Source organism: Canis aureus, chromosome 37, assembly GCF_053574225.1.
Source record: "Canis aureus isolate CA01 chromosome 37, VMU_Caureus_v.1.0, whole genome shotgun sequence".
Taxonomy (NCBI): domain Eukaryota; kingdom Metazoa; phylum Chordata; class Mammalia; order Carnivora; family Canidae; genus Canis; species Canis aureus.
In genome coordinates, this window is record NC_135647.1 from 21,395,643 (window position 1) to 21,417,263 (window position 21,621).

General features: G+C 43.9%; 1 protein-coding gene and 1 pseudogene across 7 annotated transcripts in view; one reads left to right on the forward strand and one right to left on the reverse strand.

Annotated features, from left to right (window-relative positions):
- Positions 1-21,621, forward strand: part of LYRM4 (LYR motif containing 4) — a 159,291-nt gene that overhangs the window by 106,459 nt on the left and 31,211 nt on the right. The gene's annotated exons all lie outside the window — the stretch shown is intronic.
- Positions 1,296-2,150, reverse strand: LOC144306837 (malate dehydrogenase, mitochondrial pseudogene; annotated as a pseudogene).

Consider the following 21,621-nt stretch of genomic DNA (forward strand, 5'->3'; position numbering starts at 1 on the left):
AAAAAAGTTTATCCACAGACAGCTTTCAGCACTACCACAAATCTCTGTGTGGTGATGGTTATTGTAGGGTATTCCTTAAAAAATTCTATTTTTTTTTAATGTATTACCAACGCTGAGGTAGATACAAAGAGAACAAAATATTCTTCAGATAGCTCTTTCATAGCATTTGCTATTCTAGTGAATAAGATTTTTTTTCTCTTACTATAATCATTTTTGGTATTTTTATTAGAAGTTGAATTATAATTGTATTTATAATTTTTTTAAAAAAAAACTACATTTGCCCTGCCAGCCTTTCCCTTTATTGGTTTTGTTAAACAGTCTCAGCTTTATCTGCAATTCTCTGTTTCACTCTACACTTTTCAGTTAGTGGATTATGGAAACGCTCAATCTCGGTAGCCTCTTTTCTAGAAATAGACTAGAAGGAAATAAGCTAGCCTTCGTTACAAGTTTGGGGAAAATTATGTTGTGTCATATCTAAAAATGAATTTCCTGGGATTCTGTGATTGTATCCACTGATTAGTTTAGTGCCAGCACAAAACTAGAGAAAAACAAATTAGGACAACTGGATGTTAGCATAACAAATCTACAAAAAGATGGGCAAAGGGACCATTAAAGAGGCTGCTCATGGAAAAATAAACACAGAGATACACTTGTGTGCTTGCTAAAGCTATTGCTAAATCACTCTAACGGGCAGGAATAATAAGTAATGATTTGAATAAGGAATTAAGACAAACTCATTGAAACTAGCAATGTCTTCTATCCTTTATTTCTCCACTTTCTCATCTTTAAAAAGGTAAAGAAAATGCTTCTAATTAGATGCTCACAAACAGTTCAACATGCTTGGTTGAAAGAATATACAAAAAAGCACTGCATTTAAACTCTTAAACTAATCCAACTGGGGAAGCTTCTGCAGAGCATAATTCCCCCCCCCCTTTTTTTTTGTTCTGGTTTTGTTTTGTTTTGTTTTTAATAATTCAAAAAAGAAAAAAGAATTCCCTTTAGGTTATTGGTCATAAAAATGCCCTACGAAGGGGGCGGGACAAATGGGGAGAGGGAATTATTTAAAAGTGAATTGTTTTTTCAATGGAAAACCCAATTATGAATTCCTTTAAAAACACTTTTTGTTAAAATATATAAATAGGGCAGTCTTTTTGTGAAGCGAAGGTATTATGTACACAGAACCCAAATCAATAGAGAGAACATTATGAACACTCCCCAAGCTTTTGTATTTCTTTTTTTTTTTTTTTTTTTTTTTTTTTAAAGAAAATGGAAGCCTGCTTTTATTGATGCACACATTGATGGACCTGCGATTGGAAGGGGCGGTGACGTTAACATGACACTGGTGGTTAACACAACGGAAACATGAGGGCAGGAGATGGCTTTGCAGGGACATGATGCCTTCATAAGTGAGGGAAACGGACTGCTAGCTGGCTGCCCTTTCATTTCATGTTCTTCACAAACTCCTCTCCCTTTTTGATGGAGGCCTTCAGCTCGGGGATGGCTTCTGCTATCATCTTCTCTTCAAAAGGGGAGATCTTGCCAATGCCTAGATTCTTCTCGATGCCCTTTTTCCCCAGCAGTAATGGTGTGGAGAAATAGGCACAGTCTGCTTCCTGGGCTTTAACAAAGGAACATTCGACAACTCCTTCCTTCCCATTCATTGCATCCACAAGGGAGAAGACAAACCGAGCTCCAGCGTATGCCATGGACAGGGTGGCAGAGCCTGCTGCAGCTTTGGCCTTCACCACCTCCGTGCCGGCCTCCTGGATCCGCCCAGTGACGGCTGTCAGCGGGTCCTGGGGAAGGTCCACCTTGGGGGTGCACTGAGAGATCAGGGGGACGATGGTCTTCCCGGCATGACCGCCAGTGACAGGAACATTGACTCGCGCGGGATCCAAACCCTTTAGTTCCGCAGTGAAAGTGTTGGCCCTGACAATGTCCAGGGTCGTCGCCCCGAAGATTTTCTTGGGGTCGTAAGCTCTGTGTTTCTTGAAAACCTCCGTTGCAATTGGGATGGTGGAGTTGACCGGATTTGAAATGACGCAGATGATGGCCTCGGGGCAATGCTGGGCGCAGGCCGCAGTCCGGGTGGCCACAGCTGAGGCATTGGTGCTGAGCAGGTCATCCCGTGTCATGCCTGGTTTTCTTGGGACTCCGGCTGGAGTCACCACCGCATCGCAGCCTTTGAGGCAACCGGCAGCTGCGCAGGTTCGAGGTGGCCTTTCACGGTTGCTCTGGTCTCGATGTGGCTCAGATCTGCGGCCACTCCGGTGTATGAGCAATATCCAGAGGGACAGGCGGCTCCCTAGGGGCTGTTCTTGAGAAGCCGCGCAAGGGGCTGCCCAATTCCCCCGGAAGCCCCAAGCGCGGCTGCTTGAGCTTGTTCTGGGCCGAGGTGCTGAAGCTGCGGCGGAGAGCGGCGCCGGCGGGGCGGGCGAGGGCCGAGAGCCCAGAGCAGGTGCAGGAGCCACGGCTGGCAGGTGACACCCAGCTTTTGTATTTCCTTGTCACTCTACCTCACCAAGTAAAACCACTGTCGGGGATCTATCCCATAGGTTGGTTTTCCTGTTGTGCCTTCTACAAGTGGAACCAGGCTACTCCTCAATATTGTTGGAGATTTGTCCATATTATAGCATGTGGGTGTGGCTGGTTTGTCCTCCGGGCTCTGTATCTCTTCATTGTGTGAATACACTACAGAATTTATTTATCTTTTCCACTACTGACAGATACTTGGGAAGTTTCCAGTTTGGGGTTGAGTCATGCCAATATATATATTTTTGTATTTATCTTTTAGTTAATGGTCATTCTAGGAATGGAATTGCTTGGTTGGTCATAGGTTTTGCATATATTTGGCTTTAGAAGATACTGCCAAGCACTTTTCCAAAATAGATGCCCCAAATTGCATTCCCATGAGCAATATATATTCCGGTTATTCCACATCCTTTCTAATACTTGGTATTTTCTGTCTCTTTCCATTTTAACCACTCTAGGGGATATATGGTGGTTTTAATTGTAATTTTTTTAGTAACTCATGAAGATGAGCCCTTTTTCATATATTTGTACCTGGAGGGATATTTCATGTTTAGAAATTGGAATACCCGTTGTAAAGTTGTCAGTGTTCCCCAAGTTGATGTATAGGTATAATACAGTACCAGTCAAATTACTAGCAATTTTCTTTGCAGAAACTGAGAAGCTCATTAAAAAATTCACATGGATTTACAAAGGACAAAGGATAGCCAAGGAATTCTTAAAGAAGAAAGCTAGAATACTTCCATTATTGTATATAAAACCTATTCAAGGGGATGGCTCAGTTGGTTAAGCGTCTGCCTTTGGCTCGGGTCATGATCCCAGGGTCCTGGGATGGAGCCCCACATCATTGGCCTCCCTGCTCAGCCCCACATCTTTGTGCTTCTTCCTCTTACTCAGCTCCTCCCTCTACCTCTCCCTCTGCTTTTGCTCTCTCTTGCTGTCCTCACCTATCAAATAAATAAATAAATAAAATATTTTTTTTAAATAACCTATTCAAAAGCTTTGGTAATAACTAAGATTGTGGTTATTGGTGCTAGGCTAACTGATCAATGGAAAAAATACAGTCCAGAAAGAGACCCACTTATATATTGTCACCTGATTTATGGCACAGATGACTCAGCATGCAGTGGAAAAGGGTTATTAGCCTTTTCAATAAATGCTGTTCAGCCAATTGGATAGCTATTTGGAGAGAAAAGAATCTTGACCTCTTCCTCATTTTATGCATAAAAGCGGATTCTAGATTTAAGTGGGAAAAGTATGTGTGTGTGTAAAAATTTAGAGGAAAACAAAAGAAAACTACTTTATTACCTTGCAGTATACAAAGATTTCTTAAACAGGACACAAAAAGTGTGACCCATAAAAGAAAAAGATGAATACATTGAGCCATGTTAAAATTGTGTTGGCCAGAGTACCATTATTAAGAGAATAAAAAAGAATGCATGAAAATGTCTGAAAAAAAGATCCACAACCAGAATATATTTTTTAAACTCCTACAAATCTTTTTTTTTAAAGAATGAAACCAGCTTTTAAAAAATGGGTAAAAAATGTGAACATTCACAAAAGGTGATATCCAGATGGCCAATTAACATGGGGGTGGGGGTGGGGGGTCCTTTGTGTCTTTTTCCTTTTCTCCTTACTTATAATAAGAATATGTATGTCATGTACATACCCAGTTACTTTTTTACTGCTAACACTCTAAAATAGTATGCCTATGAAACATCAATAATATTTGTAATTATACTAAAACGTGATGTCCTTTAAATATTACTGTTTTAGGTTCATGATGTTTTGATGCCATGGACATATAAACATGTGAAATCTAAAGGATGCAACAGCAGGAAACACCAGATGGTTTCACACATACTTATAACCCTAAAAAAAATTAGCTTTTCCATTACCATGAAATGTGAGCAAACAGATCTCCCCTGCTGCCTGCTTCACCCTCATCATCCTCCCTCCTTCCTCTCTCTCTCTCTCTCTCTCTCTCTCACACACACACACACACACACACACAATCCAATCTTTGAGCTATGGACATCTCCCCCTGACCCAGAGCCACATCAAGCTCACTATTGCTGGTCACTCCTATCACCTTTAGGGAGATAAAGAAGGGACATCTAAGTGGCAGGGTTAGATGATGATGCAGAAGCCTGTTGTATTCTCTGCTTGGAAGCTGTTCAAAGCTAAAGATTTAATGTGTGTGGGGTGTGTTTTTTGTTTTTTGGTTTTTTTTAGGTGAATGAAATAGGTGTGAACTTGACCAAGTTAAAATGTTCTCTTCCCATGCATATTAATTAGAATCACCTGGAGGGCTCTGTGAAAGCTTGCTGATACCTGGGTTCTGGTTGCAGTCTGGACCTTGGGAGTTATAAAAGCTCCCCGGGTGATTCTCATGTACTGATAAGGTCATCACCCCTGCTGGTGCTTGAGTCAGGGCACAGTTAAAACTGAAATACCACCTTGATTGCCCCAAAGAGCAACCCTGTTAGACTGCATCATTTGTGTTCTGGCTTGACTGGGGAGGAGGGATACCTCTTCTTTTTCAGAGTTCTCCAGGGATTGAGTCCTGAGGGTGCCTAACAGGAAGTGGGGAAACTGTCTTTTCAAGAATATGCTCAGATTTTCCACAAAGATTGCCCTCCCTTCCTAATTACCCCACGAGCACCTCACTGAAGATAATGTGTGCGCTGTGCTAGCTCAGCAGACAAGAAAGGCCTAGATTGCTGCTATATCCGGCCTTCCTCCCCCTTTCCTTCTCCTCGGCCCCACCACGCTGATTAAGAATTCATGATTGTAACTCAAGTATTTCAGTACCGTGAAAGCACAAAGCCCTGGCAGCTCCTTCCAAAGAGAAACATGGTGGTAGTGGCTGTTTAAAATTTTATTTCTTAAATGCCATTGTGAATACAGATCTACTGTGATGAAAATACATCACTAGAATTTTTACATAATTCATACAGCCTTTTGTAACTGCTTTCTTCCATGATTAATATCTTATTTACTTTCCTCTTCAGTAACCAAAAATAATTGATGCACTATATTTTAATATTTTGTATTTGTACTGCTTTAATTGATTTCATAAGTTATTCCAGAGGCTGACCGCAAAGGTTATTTTATGCTCATCTGATAATCTATTTAAGGTTGTGATGGGGGGGGAGGGGCAGTCACTTATATAAAGCAATTCAAAGAAATGCAATAGAAAAGTCTACATAAAGGTAAATAAAAGAAAACTTTTAAAGGTAAATCCTACTAATTTATTATTTAGCTAATAGTTTTTTTCATATCTTGTATTTCTTCTGTTCCTTTACCCATCCATGTCTTCTGCCAACCAAAGGGCAAATAGATAAAATTTTAATCTACAACCCCTAATCTGATTCTTATTCTTAACATAGTTTTTCATTCACTAGATCAGAATATTGTTATGTAATAAAAGACCTAAAGTTGTATATCACGAACCATAATTTGGAATATTTTCGTTACTCAGTAATTCAGCAATTTCTTCTAGTTTTATACATGTCATATATATTATCCCATGCAGAATTTTCAGTAATTTTCAGCATTTTCAGTAATTTGGCCAGGACCAGTAGTATTATATTTTTCATTCAAGAAAAGGAAAGCCAAAATTCAGAGAAGTTAGACTGACTTTCCATATTATGAATACAGGATGTAACGATTACTGGAATTCCATTTTTCTGATCTAAATCCTTTGCTTCCTATTTATTTGGGGAGCATTTTCATCTCTGTTAATTTATGGCCCCTTGACTCGGAGGTAGAAGAAGGAAAGGAAAAAGGGAAGGAATCCATCTGCTGGTCAGTGATTGCCACTGACCTCAGGCATGGAGCAGGGTGCCGCTCACACCTGACTTGGCTGAGAACCACACCCCTACAAAGTCAGCATCTTGGCTTCCATTTTTCAGTTGAGGACATGGAGATTCAAGGAGCCTACCCACCAGTCCAAGAGGGCAGACCCAGGTCAGTCAGGTGCTGAGAAGCTTAGTTTGCTCCTTCTCCAGGAGATCAGATCCGGTTGGAAGGGAGGGGGAATTACACACACAAGCAGACACACCTGAAATGAAATACCATTCACTGTTCAGCATTGCAGGAAGAATAGTCATTCAGCTAAAGTGTTCCACAAAAACAAAAGATCACTTCTGAACGGATGCTCAGCAGAACCCCTTCTTCATGGAAAAGAGCAGCCATGGCTGAAATTTAAGAAAGAGGATTTCAGGGGGGGCCTGGGTGGCTCAGTCATCAGTTAAGCATCTGACTCTTGATTTCAGCTCAGGTCATGATCTCAGGATCCTGAGATGGAACCCTGCATGAGGCCCCAGCTTGGCAGGGAGTCTGCTTGAGATTCTCTCTCTCTCTCTCTCTCTCTCTCTCTCTCTCTCTGCTTCTGCTTCCCCCATTCCCGCATGTGCCCCCTCACTAAAGCGCCCTCGCTCGCTCGCTTTCTCTCTCTCTCTCTCTCTCAAAAAAAGCAGGGGAGGGGGCAGGATATGGGCAGGCAAAAAAAAGAACATTCCAGGAAAAGATGATGACTTAGAAGGAGAAAGCCAAAGAGAAGGGGGAAATGAGGATGTGGGGAAATAGATGAGCAACAGGAAAAGCAGATTCCAAGACTTTACACACATGCTGAATAAGCATGGCTAGGTTAACATATTCCCAATGTCAAGTATTACAATAAATGCTTTATAAAGGCAGTATCAAGAACTTCTGAACTGAGGTGGTCCCACAAAGCTTCACAGCAGAAGTGTGATGGAGGTGGATAAAAAGAATGAATTTTAAGCCAACTTCTTGAACAAAATGTCATGATGAGAAGACCTGAAGACCTAAGATATAATTGCCAGTTAGAGACCTGGAGGACAGCTTTGCATTAAGAGAGACCTTGAGGTGCGTTAGTATGCAGCAAAGAACCACTGAAAGTGTTTTAGCTCACATGCAGCCCTCACTGAGTTCTTTGTTATAAATACAATATATAAAATATAATAAAATAATAAATAATTTTTATCCTGTATCTTACATGATCTCTCTTGACTTTCAGCCATGTGGTAACCTATCTCTCTTGAAAACTCTCTTCCCCTGGTTTTGGAAATGCCCCTACTTCCCTGGCTTCTCTTGCACCATTATGCAGCCCCTTAGTCCCCTCTGGGGGCTCCTTTCTTCACCCATTTCCTTGTCTCCCTGCATTACCATGGTCTGCCCTCTGCCCACCCCACTCACCTTCATCTCTTTGGGGACGACCTGAGTGGCGGTGACACCTCTGACCCACACGTGTCTCCAGACCACACACTGACCTGCCTTTCTACTTGACATTTCACCCAGAGTGAGTGGGCACCTGCTGTCAGCCTTGCCCTCTCCAGCACAGCTCTTGCCAGGACCCAGATCTGATCCTGTCCCTCCCCATTGAAAACTCCTGTGACTCTCCCATGTGGTGGCATTAGAACTTGTGATCCCCACTTGCCAGTGTGGCCCAGCAGAGTGTCACGTTGTGAACCTGCCTACACAATGAGGGTGCCTGCCTCCATTCCACTATAATTATGGACATTTTAAAAATTCCCACTCAAACAGATGGTCATGATGCCTCTAGAAATCTTTGCTTCTTCTGGATTTGACCCTCTTCCAACCTAGCAAAGGCAATGGCAGTGATTATTTAGATTCCTTACCAAGGGGCATAACCTCAAGAGCTGTAGACCAGAGGAGAGAACCCTCCTTGGAGCCGGTTTGTCTCACTCTGTGGCAAGTGCTTTGGAAAATAATGTTGTTATTAAAGCTGGCCTGTGACTTTATGTTCAGGGCCAATTTTCATTGCCAAGAGTACCGGCCAGAGGTTTTCCTGCCCGTATTTGCTTATGCTTGATATACTTTGAAATACTGATGAAGTTCCTCCTATTCTATATAAATACTTAGGTATATAAGTCTGTACGTATATAAATACATCTGTGAATACACATGTATACACATAGAAAACGTGCGCGTGCATGCGTGCATACATGCGTAAACACAATCACATCCACACACATACACCCCCACATACACACATATATATAGAACTTTTGAGGGATGGGGACCATTTTTCTTCCTTCTTTCCCTTCTCTCTGATTCTGTCCCAGTAGTCAGCAGAGCAGGGTGTGTGCCGTGGTGGCGTTGCCCTGGAGTTTAGTGCTGACACTCTCTTTCCTCTGACACCACGGAGGGCATCAGGGGCTGCTGACTGAGCCCGAGCCCCCTCTGCTCTCACTGCAGCCTCTGCTCACAGGCCTGATGGAAATCCAGCTCATGTTACAGCACTCAGGCTCCAGTACTGTTATAATTGAGAGCTACATTCAATTTTAAGCAAGAACAAACTAAATCTGCCTTCTGCAGAAAAGTAGGAACAGCCTCCTGTGGTATTCCTTAAATGGATTAATATGTTGATCTGGGGGAAATCGGGAGCCATCCTTCATGTTTTCATTATTAAGCCAGGTGAAATGAAAAACCAAATCTCACTGCTAAATGCCACCTCTGGGAATTTTGCTGTGTTATCTCTATTTTAAAGCAACCTGCAGGATTTCTCCTTTAGTTAAAACATAATGTCGTAAATATAAAATTTCAGTGCTCCTTTCTTTTTTTTAACTTTAGACACCATTTAGTTGCTTTCCATTTGCAGAGCTCATACCAGGAACGTTTTGTAATGTTAGCTGGCTGTGAATATCTAATCACGTGAGGAGCGGTTGCTGTGTATCTACCTTCGCATATTCGAGAAATTGCAGCCCGAGCCTGGTAATAAAGTACTAATTATCAGAGTACTGCATCATAGTCCATAGCAGACACCTACGTCTTTATTCACTTAAATGTTTTTAAGTGAAAGTATCAATCATAAAATAAAGGGTAGGCATTAAATAGCAACTTCGGCCATTGTAGATTATTCTTGGTGATTTAGGGTAAAATACTTCTCCGTGTTGTGGGCTTTCACTCAGTATCTGTTTATAAATGAGCAAATATCCTTATGATTTTCAGAAGAATACTTTCTCTGTTTTTTAAGATTCAGAAACCCTGAACTTGAACTTGCCGTTCTGTGCTGCTTGTCTGAGTTCAAGGAGACAGTTCTGGAAGAAAGACTGAGCATTGCTTTACTATTACTCACAAGGCAAAGTTCAAAATGCTGGAAGGGTGTTTCTTCTTTTTCTTTCAAGAAGATGAAATTAGGCTGCAGGGGGAGGTTAGGGTCTTGTGATACTACTGCGATGTTTGTTGTGATTTGAAACCCATAGAGGTTTGCAAGAGCTGCAGGGCTACTTCTGGGAAGTCAGGACTGCCTTGCAGCAGTCAAGATTTCTCTCCCTAAGGGGACCCAGACTATCTCCTTGTGTTAGGCTTTTTCTGTTTGCACAAAACAGGCAATAGGAGGTTCAGAAGTTCAGGTTGCCCAGAACAGACCTGAGATGGGCGTTTATTCTAATAACACCTGGAGAAATGGGGCAGCTCAGGAAAGATCCCCAGCAGTTCACCCCTCCTGTCTCATCAAGACTGGAGGTCCTTCAAGAAGTAGTGGCAGCTCCCAAAGTTCACCTTTCCCGTTGCCTTGCCGCCCCTCTTTGCTTCCCCACCCTCCATCCCTGCTACTTATTCTTTCTGCTACCAGCAGGCTGGCTGACTCTGTTTGAAACAATTGCTTCAACTCTTCCAGTTTGGAGCATCCCCACCTGCCCTGGGCAGAGTTCCTGTGGTCTGGGCATAAACCTGTGGTCCACACACCTCTGCCACTCTGCAGAGAAGGGAGCATGAGGCTTGGCTCATTTCATCTTGAGTTTAGGCTGGGTCTCTGCTGCATGATCTTGTCTCTGCTGCATGATCTTCCTCTTCAGAGCCAGCAACGTAGCTTTGTTGTCTTGGATTTGATACAGGATTATTCATTTCTTACCTTTGCCTCCTGCTTTGACAAACACTCTAGAAGACAGATGATACAGTCCTACTGGAGAATTCGCTATTGAATGACCAAGATTATAAATATGTTTGGTTACCTCTGGAGAAATCCGTGTGAAATGAGAATGTCTGGTTTGTCCTGCCTGCCTCCAAAGATCTCTCAAGACTTTTCTCTCTGTCCTTTTTTTTTTCTTAGACATATACACCAACCAATATTTATTTCACAGGGAGCAAGTGTGACACTTTGGAACACACACACACAAATTGTAACGTACAGTAATGTGTGTGTGTGTGTGTGTGTGTGTGTGTGTAGTGTGTGAACAGAAGCTGTAGCACACCAAAAATCTCTGTTTTGTTTAATGCTTTAGACTTTTCCAAGTGCTCTCCCATTTGTTATCATTTTAATCTTCAAAGTAACTAGGAGAGACTATTATCCACCTTCTGCTGCGGAGAAAACAGGCCCATCACAACAGAAAGAGCCAGTATTAGAATCCCAGTTTTTCGATAGGCTTCACAACATCTTGATACAAAAGTGCTTGATAATTAAATGGTATGTGTGATCTGTGTGTGCATGGCTCGCCTTGCCCCGTCCCACCAAGCACATGTACACACAGCTGTTGAGACTCAGTTATTGAAAAATGATAGAATTCATCGGCATTAATAATTTCCATTCTGTATGTGATCTTGGTAGCTGAGAAGTTAACTATTAGCCTGGTGAAGTCGGAGTCTGGAAGCCTGTCCTGTGGTGGTGTTAGCTGTCAGTCTACTGGTAGGCAGTGCAGGCAAGTGATTCGGTACAAAAAGGAATCAGTTCTCCATATCACTCTTCTTTCCATGTTCTGTCCATTCAACCAACCATCCTGTTGGAGTGACACCATTTGTAAAAAGTCCCAGACCTGGGGTAAAGGGACCTGATTTCTGATGCACCTGATACTAAGTAGACAATTTGGGTTAAGTTACTGTACACGTGTTAATTTGATTTTTTTTAATCTGTAAATGAGGTGTCGGGATTTTGTTTTCTGATGTCTCATCTGTGTGCAGCACAATCTTAGGTCCTGCACACTAGCATCTACTACTTTAGCCCCCTTTGTAACCTCCTCCCCAACCCACTCCAGGGCTAAGAGGCTGGGAAAGGCTGTCACTGAGATATTAAAAATCTCCCTCAGATAGGCCCCTTGCCAGGTATTGTACGGAATTCACTCTGCTGTTTAATTCCACTGAATTACACTTTTTTATGTTAACTTAATAGGCTAATATTTTTTGAACTTGTAAGATTGAATGTATGGAATGAAATCAATATTTCTGATAATTACTTGATGGGGGTGGGCAGGTTCAGAAGAAAGTCATTTAAAACTCCCAGACTAATATTGACAAAAATTATTGGCTTAAAGATATAGAATATCTCATTTATAGGGAGCCTTTTCTTGGTTTATTTTATAACTTAGGTAAAAATTGTAGCCACAGCATTTACGATAACATTTAACAAGTCATTTTCTTTTTTTCTTTTTTTTTTTTTTTTTATTCATAAGAGACACAGAGAGAGAGGCAGAGACACAGGCAGAGGGAGAAGCAGGCTCCCTGCGGGGAGCCCAGTGCAAAACTCAGATCTGGGACTCCAGAATCATGCCCTGAGCCAAAGGCAGACACTGAACCACTGAGCCACCTAAGCGACCCAGCAAGTCATTTTCTTTACCAGATTTAGGGAAGAACCAGTAATTTTTTTTTTAAGATTTTATTTATTTATTCATGAGAGACACAGAGAGAGAGAGAGAGAGAGAGAGAGGCAGAGACCCAGGCAGAGGGAGAAGCAGGCTCCATGCAGGGAGCCCCATGTGGGACTCTATCCCGGGATTCCAGGATCAGGCCCTGGGCCAAAGGTGGCGCTAAACTGCTGAGCCACCCGGGATGCCCAAGAACCAGTATTTTAGAATCAGAGCATTCTGTGTATCCCTGTATAGGGTGTTCTCAGGCTTTATTCCTGCTAATTTAGCATTTATGTGGGATTACTACTTCTAAGGGATAAGCAGTTTTCTCATGTGAAGTTATTAGAATCTTTCTTTTGTATCTTTCAGTATTCACAGAATATGTGATCATTCTGTTCAAGTGGTCATGGATGACTCTAGAGATAGCAGTAATTCCTTACCTTTGTTGAGTACCATTAACAGTGGTTCCCAGTTATGGCTAGACATCAAAATATATTGTTTTAAGATCACACAGATGATTTTGGTGAGCCTCCCTCTTGAGAACCACAGATTTGCCAAAAGTGTCAGGTTATAATTCACATGATTTTATGTCACTTTCACTCATCATGAAAAAGATGGGACTCTCAGGTTAAGCGAGCTGCCCAAGGTAGCAGGTAGGGTGCCTGCAGGAGGTGGACAGCCAGGGGAAGGAGGGCCAGCGAGAAGGTACAAGTCAAAGGGAGGAAGCTGGACCCTGCCCCCACCTCCCTGTTTACTTCCACCATCCATGCCTTCTGACGGCACATTCTTACCAGAGGTACATTGAGAGATACCTTTTTTAGATTAGAAGGATGAAAGATTACTAAAAGCCAGCTTTGTTTCCTTATTTAATCTACTATGTCATGGCAGCACAGAGATACACAGATGTGTTGTCAGGTTACAAGTCGTTTATCTCCTGTGGATGTTTCCCCAAGTAGCATAACTTATATGGGTGGTAACATTTTCCTGAGAATGCTTTTGGCACCACACACCTGCCAGCAACGTCTCACTGGTCAAGGAAGCAACATGGTGGAGCAAGAAGCATAAGCTGAGAGTTGGCCACTGTTTATTTGCGTGCTAACCAGCGGCAAGGCATTTAATTTCTCTGGCTTATAGAATTCCTGCATCTATAAAATGAAAGTGAACGAGTGATGTATTTCTAAGGTCCTTTCCAATTCTCTTACTCAATGATGCCAGTGACTCATGTTGGCAAGAATATAATCCTACTGTAATTCATCATTAAGTCTGTGTGTATCACCTTCTGTGTCTAGGGGGTTATGCTAGATGCTGTGGAGAATCCAACAAGGAGTTCCCACAAAGTTCCCACAAAGACTGCCCTCCTGCAACCTACCATCCAGCCAGGGAGACAAAAATGCATCACGGATCATTCTCCCAGAAAGTGAAAGGAAAACTATCAGTTGAGAAAACCATAATTTATTAAGCCTCTCTATGTGCCCTAGGGACTCTTCTAGGTATATAAGGTATGTAAATACCTTATATGCATTTAACTTAATTATCACAATAACCCTGTGAGGTAGATATTATTGTCCCATTTTATAGTTAAGGGAGCAAACATTCAGAGAACAAGTAACCTGCCCCGAGTTGTGCAGCTAGGATGTTGAACCACGATTCAGAAACCAGCCCTTCTGATTTCAGAGCTTAGGCTTTTTCATTAGATCATGTTGCTTTCTGATAAAATGCTAGAAGGATCAATAGTTGGATACTTTTAGGGGCAGGATAAGCCCTTTCTGGTAGAGGAGCCATTTGCTCAAGGACTTAAAAGTGGTGGAATTGGCACAGGTGAGCTGGAAGTCTATTTCCAGCAAGGACACGGGAGGGAGAAAGCCATGCGCAGGTAGGAAGCCCCGCATGCCCTCTGCCCTGTGAGCAACACCTGTGAAGGACTGGCGGCAGAGCAGGAGGGGGAAGGCAGCTGGCAGACAGATCCGAGAGTTACTGCAAAGGCATTTGGGGGCTACTCCAGCTTCGGATGAGAGGTCACATCCAGCTATGCCCCGTGAGTACTCAGTGGACGGGAATGAGATCGGAGCCCGCTGGCCTGGCTGGGGAGCCGTGCAAGAATGCAGGGCCGAGCTGGCGGCCTGAGATTGAAGGTCAGAAGTGGGGAAGGGAGAGGAGGCACTGGAGCATTCTGTGGCCTTCTCAAGAAGATGCTGTCATTGGGAAACACACCCGAGAGGCGTGGACTGGGGAGGCATGATGAGGACCCTGACTCCAGTGAGCCCGAGATGCGCACGACTTCTTCAGCTGTAGCTCCAGAACCTAAGAAAGCAGCCAGAGCCAGAGCACACAGGCATCACGCTTTTGCAGGGGAACTGCAGGCTGAGAGTCCGTGCAGGCTGGCGCGCTCCTGTTTACAAAGCACGTGCACAGTTGGTACCCCGGGTGCTTGTTGCGGTGGCTGAAGAGAGCCACAGTGAAAGAATAGCCATGCTGATAGCTAGGAGTTATTAACTGCCTGCTGTATACCAGGCACTGTGCTCAGCATTGTATGTACTTCAGTCTTCACATCCCTTTGAGGTGGGGCTCATTTTTCATAGCAAGGAGCTAAGACAGGGGTAAATACATTAGCCAACTAGTAAATGGCAAAGCTGAGGTTAGAGCCCAGGTCCAATGGCCTTTAGGTCCCCAGACTTGGTTAAACAGAGAAAAGGAAAAGAGGTGCTATGACTGAGGAAAATCTGATTCCTCAGAAAAAGAAGGAATTGCAAGAAGGGCAGAAGCACAGCCGATTGCTGTTGAGCAGTTTGCTGCTAGATGCTTGGAGAGTCAGGGTGGGGACTGGAGTTACCCTGCACTGACCAGGGCTGGTTCACCACCATTGACATCCACCGGCCTCCCACAAAGCTTGCACACTGAGCTCGTAACTGATGGCGCTAGGATTTTCCATACTCAGTGAAACAGATGGGCAGCAGCACCTTCCTGCCTCTCGCTACCCCGTATCCGTGCAGCCTGGAAGAAGGGGGAATGTCTGAAAGTCAGCAGGACCTCAGAGAGCCCAGAGGCCTGCTGCTGCTGCTGTGCTCAGCTGCTTCTCTACATCAACGGTTGATGTGTAACTTTGCCCTTCGTTACATTCATCCTACATGATTTTTAAGTGATGATGCTTTTCCTGCCAGAGTAACAAACTTAGTACAATGACACGCCAGTAGGATGACATATCCTGCAATGACTTACATGCTGTGTGTGTGTGGGCATGCGTGCACACGTCTGATTGTAAATGGAACAGTGTATCTGATGCTTACATTTCTAAATATTTATATTTAATTTCAGGGGAGGGGATCCCTGGGTGGCTCAGCGGTTTAGCACCTGACATTGGCTCAGGGCGTGGTCCTGGAGTCCCAGGATCAAGTCCCACGTCGTGCTCCCTGCATGGAACCTGCTTCTCCCTCTGCCTATGTTTCTGCCTCTCTCTCTCTCTCTCTCTCTCTCTCTCTCTCTGTGTGTCTCATGAATAAATAAAAAAAAATAAAATCTTTAAAAAAAATTTCAGGGGAACATTGGCTCCAAGTTTTCCACTTTCTCATAGTTTTGTTATTCTGGTCATGGCTCTGCAGAGGCGGCTTCTCTGAAGCTCTCTGACCACTCAGCTAAATTTATTTTCAGATATAAGAAACTCAGATATACATTTTTTTCTGAGGCATACTAAGATTTTAAGTCTACTTTTCCCACCAACCTTAGTATATAGCTTATTATCCTGAGATATTTAATAAATCCGGCTGCTGATGGTCACTTTGCAGTTTCTGGTTTTTTTCCACCCTGCCCCCACAAAGAACACTTGGAGACTGTCTGGAGGAGCAGTAAGGACCAAGCAGCAGTTTGAGCTGTGACTTTCCAGGCAGGCTTGGCTCCCAGCTCTGTGACATGCTGTATGATCTTGATTGAACCATCCACCACCATCCTGGCCTCTACTTCAGAGTCCGAGATAATGAACCATCCTTGATACCTGTGTCCTCAAAACCTAGGAGAATTTTTTTAAAGATTATTCTATTTGAGAGAGAGAGAGAGCAGAGGCAAAGCCAGAGAGAGCATAAGTGGAGAGTGAAGGGGTGGGTAGAGCAAGGGGGAGAAGCAGACTCCCCACTAAGCAAGGAGCCCAGTGGGACTCGATCTCAGGACCCTGGGATCGTGACCTGAGCTGAAGGCAGACACTTAACCGACCGAGCCACCCAGGCACCTTGAGACCTGGGAGAATTAATGAGCTAAAGACCATAAAATACAAAAGAGTCTTGGGTTGACGACCCCTCAGAGGAAGACCTCCTGTTGCAGCGCTTCTCCGTTGGCAGGCTTTCCCTCATGGCGTTTTCCTGTCAGATCCTCATCTTATCATTATCCTCATTTTATACGTACCTATGGTATTATTCAGCATCACCACAGTAGTACCTAGTTCACTTATAGTTTTTAAAAACCTGAAAGTATCATACATTGTAATGAAGTTTCACTGAATTATAATGATCATTCAGGACTATACATCCAAAGCTTAAATTGGCTAAATTTTACTCACCCAGTCATTTATCTGAAACGTGGTGTCATCCTACAATCCTAAAAAATGTAATAACGAATACAAAATCTCAAGCTTAAAGGACAGTTTTGTAATATCAAACAAGCATTGTGTCATAAAATGAAATTTTGGTGAAAGAACTATTCTAGATAAATCAGAAATGAAACTTGAGTTCTGAAAGAAATCCGAAACTTATAATTGTACATTTGGAAGTACCTTAGAAATGACAAAGAAAGAGCACCTGGGTGGCTTAGTGAGTTAAGCGTCTGCCTTGGGCTCAGGGCATGATCTCAGGGTCCTGGGATGGAGCCTCACGTCGTGTTCCCTGCTCAACGGAGAGCCTGTTTCTCCTCCTTCTACTCTCCTCCCTGCTTGTGCGTGTGCATTCTCTCTCTCTCTCTCAAATAAATAAGTAAATAAATAAGTAAATAAATAAATAAATCTTTTTAAAAAAATGACAAAAATCTTCCCATGAAGATTCCCCTATAAATATATGATAGGTTTAATTAGCAGTTATTTCATTATGTATCTTTAATATAAATGGAAATGATTCCAAATAAGAGGCTGTCATTTTCAATAATTGTTGTTGGCATGGTTTTAGAAGAATTGCCTTCTTGGTTGCTGTAGTGTTGTCTGTGTGTGTGTATGTGTGTATGTGTGTGTGTGTGTGTTTGTGTTTCTGTCTCTTCACTGAGCAAAAGTTATCTATCAACAACCTGAAAATTTTTCTTTCATTAAAAAAAATCTCTTTATCCTGACTAATCCAGTTTTCCCACTTTTGCACCCATGTTTTGTACTTGAGAACATTCAGAAGGCACGGTGACTTATTCAGGGCCACAATTCAAATGGTCACACAGATCAAGACTCAAGTTCGGAGTCCAACTCTCTCGGCCCATAGCCCAGCACCGTTTCACTGCTGGTGTCCGAGAGCCTGGGGCTTGTCGAGGCCTTCTCTTCTTCGTGGTTTCATGTTTTCAATAAACACCTGCTCAATACAGGCCAAGGCACGGTGGGCTAACAGCGGGTCCAGTCCCTGCTCCCCGGAGGACAGACAGCAAACAAATAAGCACACGGGTGAACCTATCACAAGCCAAATTAAGTTCTGGTAAGGAGGGCGACAGCCCTGAGAGGGTGACCAGGGACACCTGTCAAGGATGCCTTCTCGGAGCGAGTGACCCTTGATCTGGAAGAGGTGCGTGACGGGAGGGTGGAGAAGAGCAGGTGCCCTGAGGGGGCAGGAAGACAGGGATTGTTGCATTTAGACTCCACGTCCGTGAAAAGCCCCTTGGCCCGGCTTCCCCACAAGCCGCAGCGTCCACAAGCCAGGGAGCGTCCACTGCCTCCGCTGCAGGCAGTCATCCCGTGATCACTGATGAGATCTAGAGCTTCCAGAGCCGATGGGAGAACCTGCTTCAGCAGCAGCACAAGAAAAAGTAGAGCTGAAACAGCACGTGCTTTGCCATCGCCCCCCGGTTCACTGTGCTGACCTTACTTGCTCGCACAAGGAGTTCAGGCAGTGGGGGGAGAGTGAAGAAGCCAAATTTCTCTGCATTGAATGCTTTGTGACTATGAAATTTTGTATCTCTCTTTCCTGTCTTCCTTCAAACAAAGAGTAAAAGGGATCTGTTTAGGAGCGCCTGGGTGGCTCGTGGGTTAAGCGTCGTACTCTTGGTTATCAGCTCAGGTCATGATCTCAGGGCTGTGGGATCGAGTCCTGTGTCAGGCTCTGTACTCAGTGCAGAGTCTGCTTCAGATTCTGTCTCCCTCTCTGTCTCCCTGTCACTCACTTTCTCTCAAATAAATAGATAAAAATCTTTTTAAAAGTGGGGAGAGATCTATTTCTAAAATATCTTTACAGTTATATATATTAACCTAACAAACGTAAGTAGTCCTATGAGCATATATAAAATTTGGTTAGGCAGATCCAAGGACTTTTTTTTTTAACTTAACCTGAGACAGTATATTTTCGGGACACTGATAACCCACTATTTAAACCATAACCTCACGATGAACCCCATTTCTCAGGGAAAGGGACACTGGGCGCTTTCTGTTCACTGGCATTTTAGGTGGAAGCTCAGGACTGTTTATTGGTAGCCTAACCAAGCACTCTCATTATCTTTAATTACCCCAGATCCAGGTTAAAATGTTAGGACATCAGCTAGACTCTGACTTCGTATGTTTGGCTCAAACACAAAGATCACAGCAAAGCTTACCTGTCACCCAATTAGAAACATCATTAAAAATATAAACCTCAAGCATACACAGTAATACCTGCTCATAGGCTGTAAGTTCATCTCATGCTCTAGAAGAAGTAAATGGTTTATGGGATTATTCCATCATTTGTGCTATCCTCTTGCTGTTGCATTTCCCACAAAAATCCAAAATGACTCTTTGGTGGTCTCTCGCTCTCTCTACAAATCCCAGACAGGAGAACGTGTTGGGACTATTTCTCACAACAAATCCTGGATTGGTTGATTCAGTGGCCCATAAACCTGGCTCCAGCTTGACAACGTCCAACAGTGGAAAGTAGAAAGTCCCTGGCGCCTAAGAGCAAGGACACCTTTTCCACGAGGCCTCAGCCATCCTCCCTTCTAGTCACACTAACCAAAGTTGTGTTACATGGTTGTCCTCCAACGGTTCACTAGCAGATAGACGGAGGCCACAGTGATGGGCTTCGGTCAGTCCAGATGGACACCAATGAGGCTAGAGAGAGGCCAGCCTCCCCTAAAGCTCACAGGGGGCTGAACAACCTGGGGCTTTGTTGGGAGGGAATGAGGCACAGAAGGGACAGCTGTAGATAGGCAGCCAATGGGCTCAGACACAGTGGGTTTTAACACGTGGGGCCTGGGCACCTGCATTTGACCAGCACTCCAGGTATTCCCTAATAGGACTGACTGGGCCTGAGAGAAATTACCGGGTCTCACGCGTGCATCACACTCTTTCCACTAATAATAACAGTGTCTACCTCCAAAGATGACATGAGAGGAAACATGAATGCACAGCCCTGCTCTTCCTTCCCAGTCAGGTCTAAGCTCTTTAAGGACAAGTTGTTAATCAGGGACCCCTCGGCTCTCTGCACAATTCGTTTACTTCACAGACGTTTTGTTTATTCGGGCCAACGAGGGGAAGATGCCACAAAACAGCCGCTGAGCTTACAGGCTAGCATCACCCGAGGGAACGAGATACACCCTGTGTCGGGGCAGCTCCCGGCCTAATGAGGCAGGCAGGTACGAAGGTGGTGTGACCAGCACCATAGGCCGTGAGAGCATTCTAGAACAGCTTAAGCAGTGAAGGGCTAGTATCAAATTGATGTGCTAGAGGGATTGCCATAATGAAGAAAATTAATTGTAGAGTGTTGAGAATGGAGGCAGAGTGTCCAAGTAGAACTAACTAATCTAAGCAAGAGAGAATTTAGGAGCTGAGAGGGGATGACAGCTGGAATGGAAAAGGATGGATGAACTAGAGGTGATTTGAAGATTGAATATGCTGGGTTGGGGGCTCAGGAGACAGGGCAGGCCTAGCAATAGAGATTTAACAGGCAGTGCTCTCAGCACATTGGAGCCACGGGTATAAATGAGGGCACATGTACTGAGTATTTATTAGAGACCTATTGGTGGCCTTACTGATGTTTTATGCTGCTGCATATCAATATGCATGAGCAATGAAGAAATATAATGTTCTTTCTCCTCCTTGGCAGTAGGTCTCCTGTGATTTTTTTTTTCCCCTCATGATGACTAGAATCATATTGCCTTTCCTTTAGATGAAGCTTTTTTTACTTTGTGGGCAGGAGGGCCTTCCCTTTTGCAAAGAAATATCACCCCCCCCCCCCCCCCCATAGCCCTCACCACCATCGTGATGAGAAGCGTCGACTTTATTGTCAGACACGCTCCGGGTTTCAGTTCCGGCTCCCCACCACATTAGTCACGTGAAATTGAGCACATTTCTTAATCTTTATAAACCTCATTTTCCTCTCCTGCAAAATGAGAATAATATTATCTCCACTTATCATAACTGCATTTCCTTTCCTTTGTTCAAATAGAGACAAAAAAAGGAGGCAAATATGAAAAGGAGCAGAAGCTTGCTTCCGACTTCAGCTAATATGATGTATTAGTGACTGAAGCCGGAATGCCAACGTGGGGGTCGTGTGTACTTAAAGGGGTCAGTCGGTTGGCATGTACCACGGGCATTGGCCCATCCCACTGTGTTTTCTCTAGAACCATGTCCCAGCTCTAAGCCCGGTGACAGAGGCTGCCTTTCTGCCTCTCAGACACATTCCCAGGGAGTATTTCCTTCTCAAGGGGCCACGCCATCAAGCGAACGACACCTTGGGTTTATGCTAGCAGTCCTGTGGCTTGTACCTGCTTATAATGGCACATCAAAACGTCACAGCGCATCAGGCCTCAGAGGCCTCAGAAGTCAGGTGGCACAGCCCTAGCTGAGAAACCACATGGGAAGGCATTACAGAGGTGTGGCCAGGAATGGCCCAGGAACCTTCGGAGCAAGCACCCCACGCCTGCCGTTTCCAGACGGTTCTAGCTCAGGGTTATTTGGGATGCTGAAGACATTTCCCAGCTCCCATGGCTGTGGTTAACTGGAACTCTCTGGAAAAGACAAGAAGTAAAACCCCTTAACTTAATACCCTATATGAGATATTTCACTTTTTTTTTAATGTACTTGACATCTTTCTGACAAATAAGCCTTCCGTGTCCATGCTGAGGCTAGTCCCCCTCTTGTCCGAGCCTGTCAAACCAGTGGTGCTGAGCAAAGCAGAACAGGGGTGAGGAAATCCAGGAACAGCAGTGGGAGCTCAGGGAAGCCCTGGACAGCTTTGCCCTGAAGAAACCATCTGACAGACATTTGCTTTTCCTAACACATCCTTGGTAAGCCATTCTGATGACGTGGTCACCTCAGATCTCTCTCGGCTCTCCCTAAGCATTTTTCGGG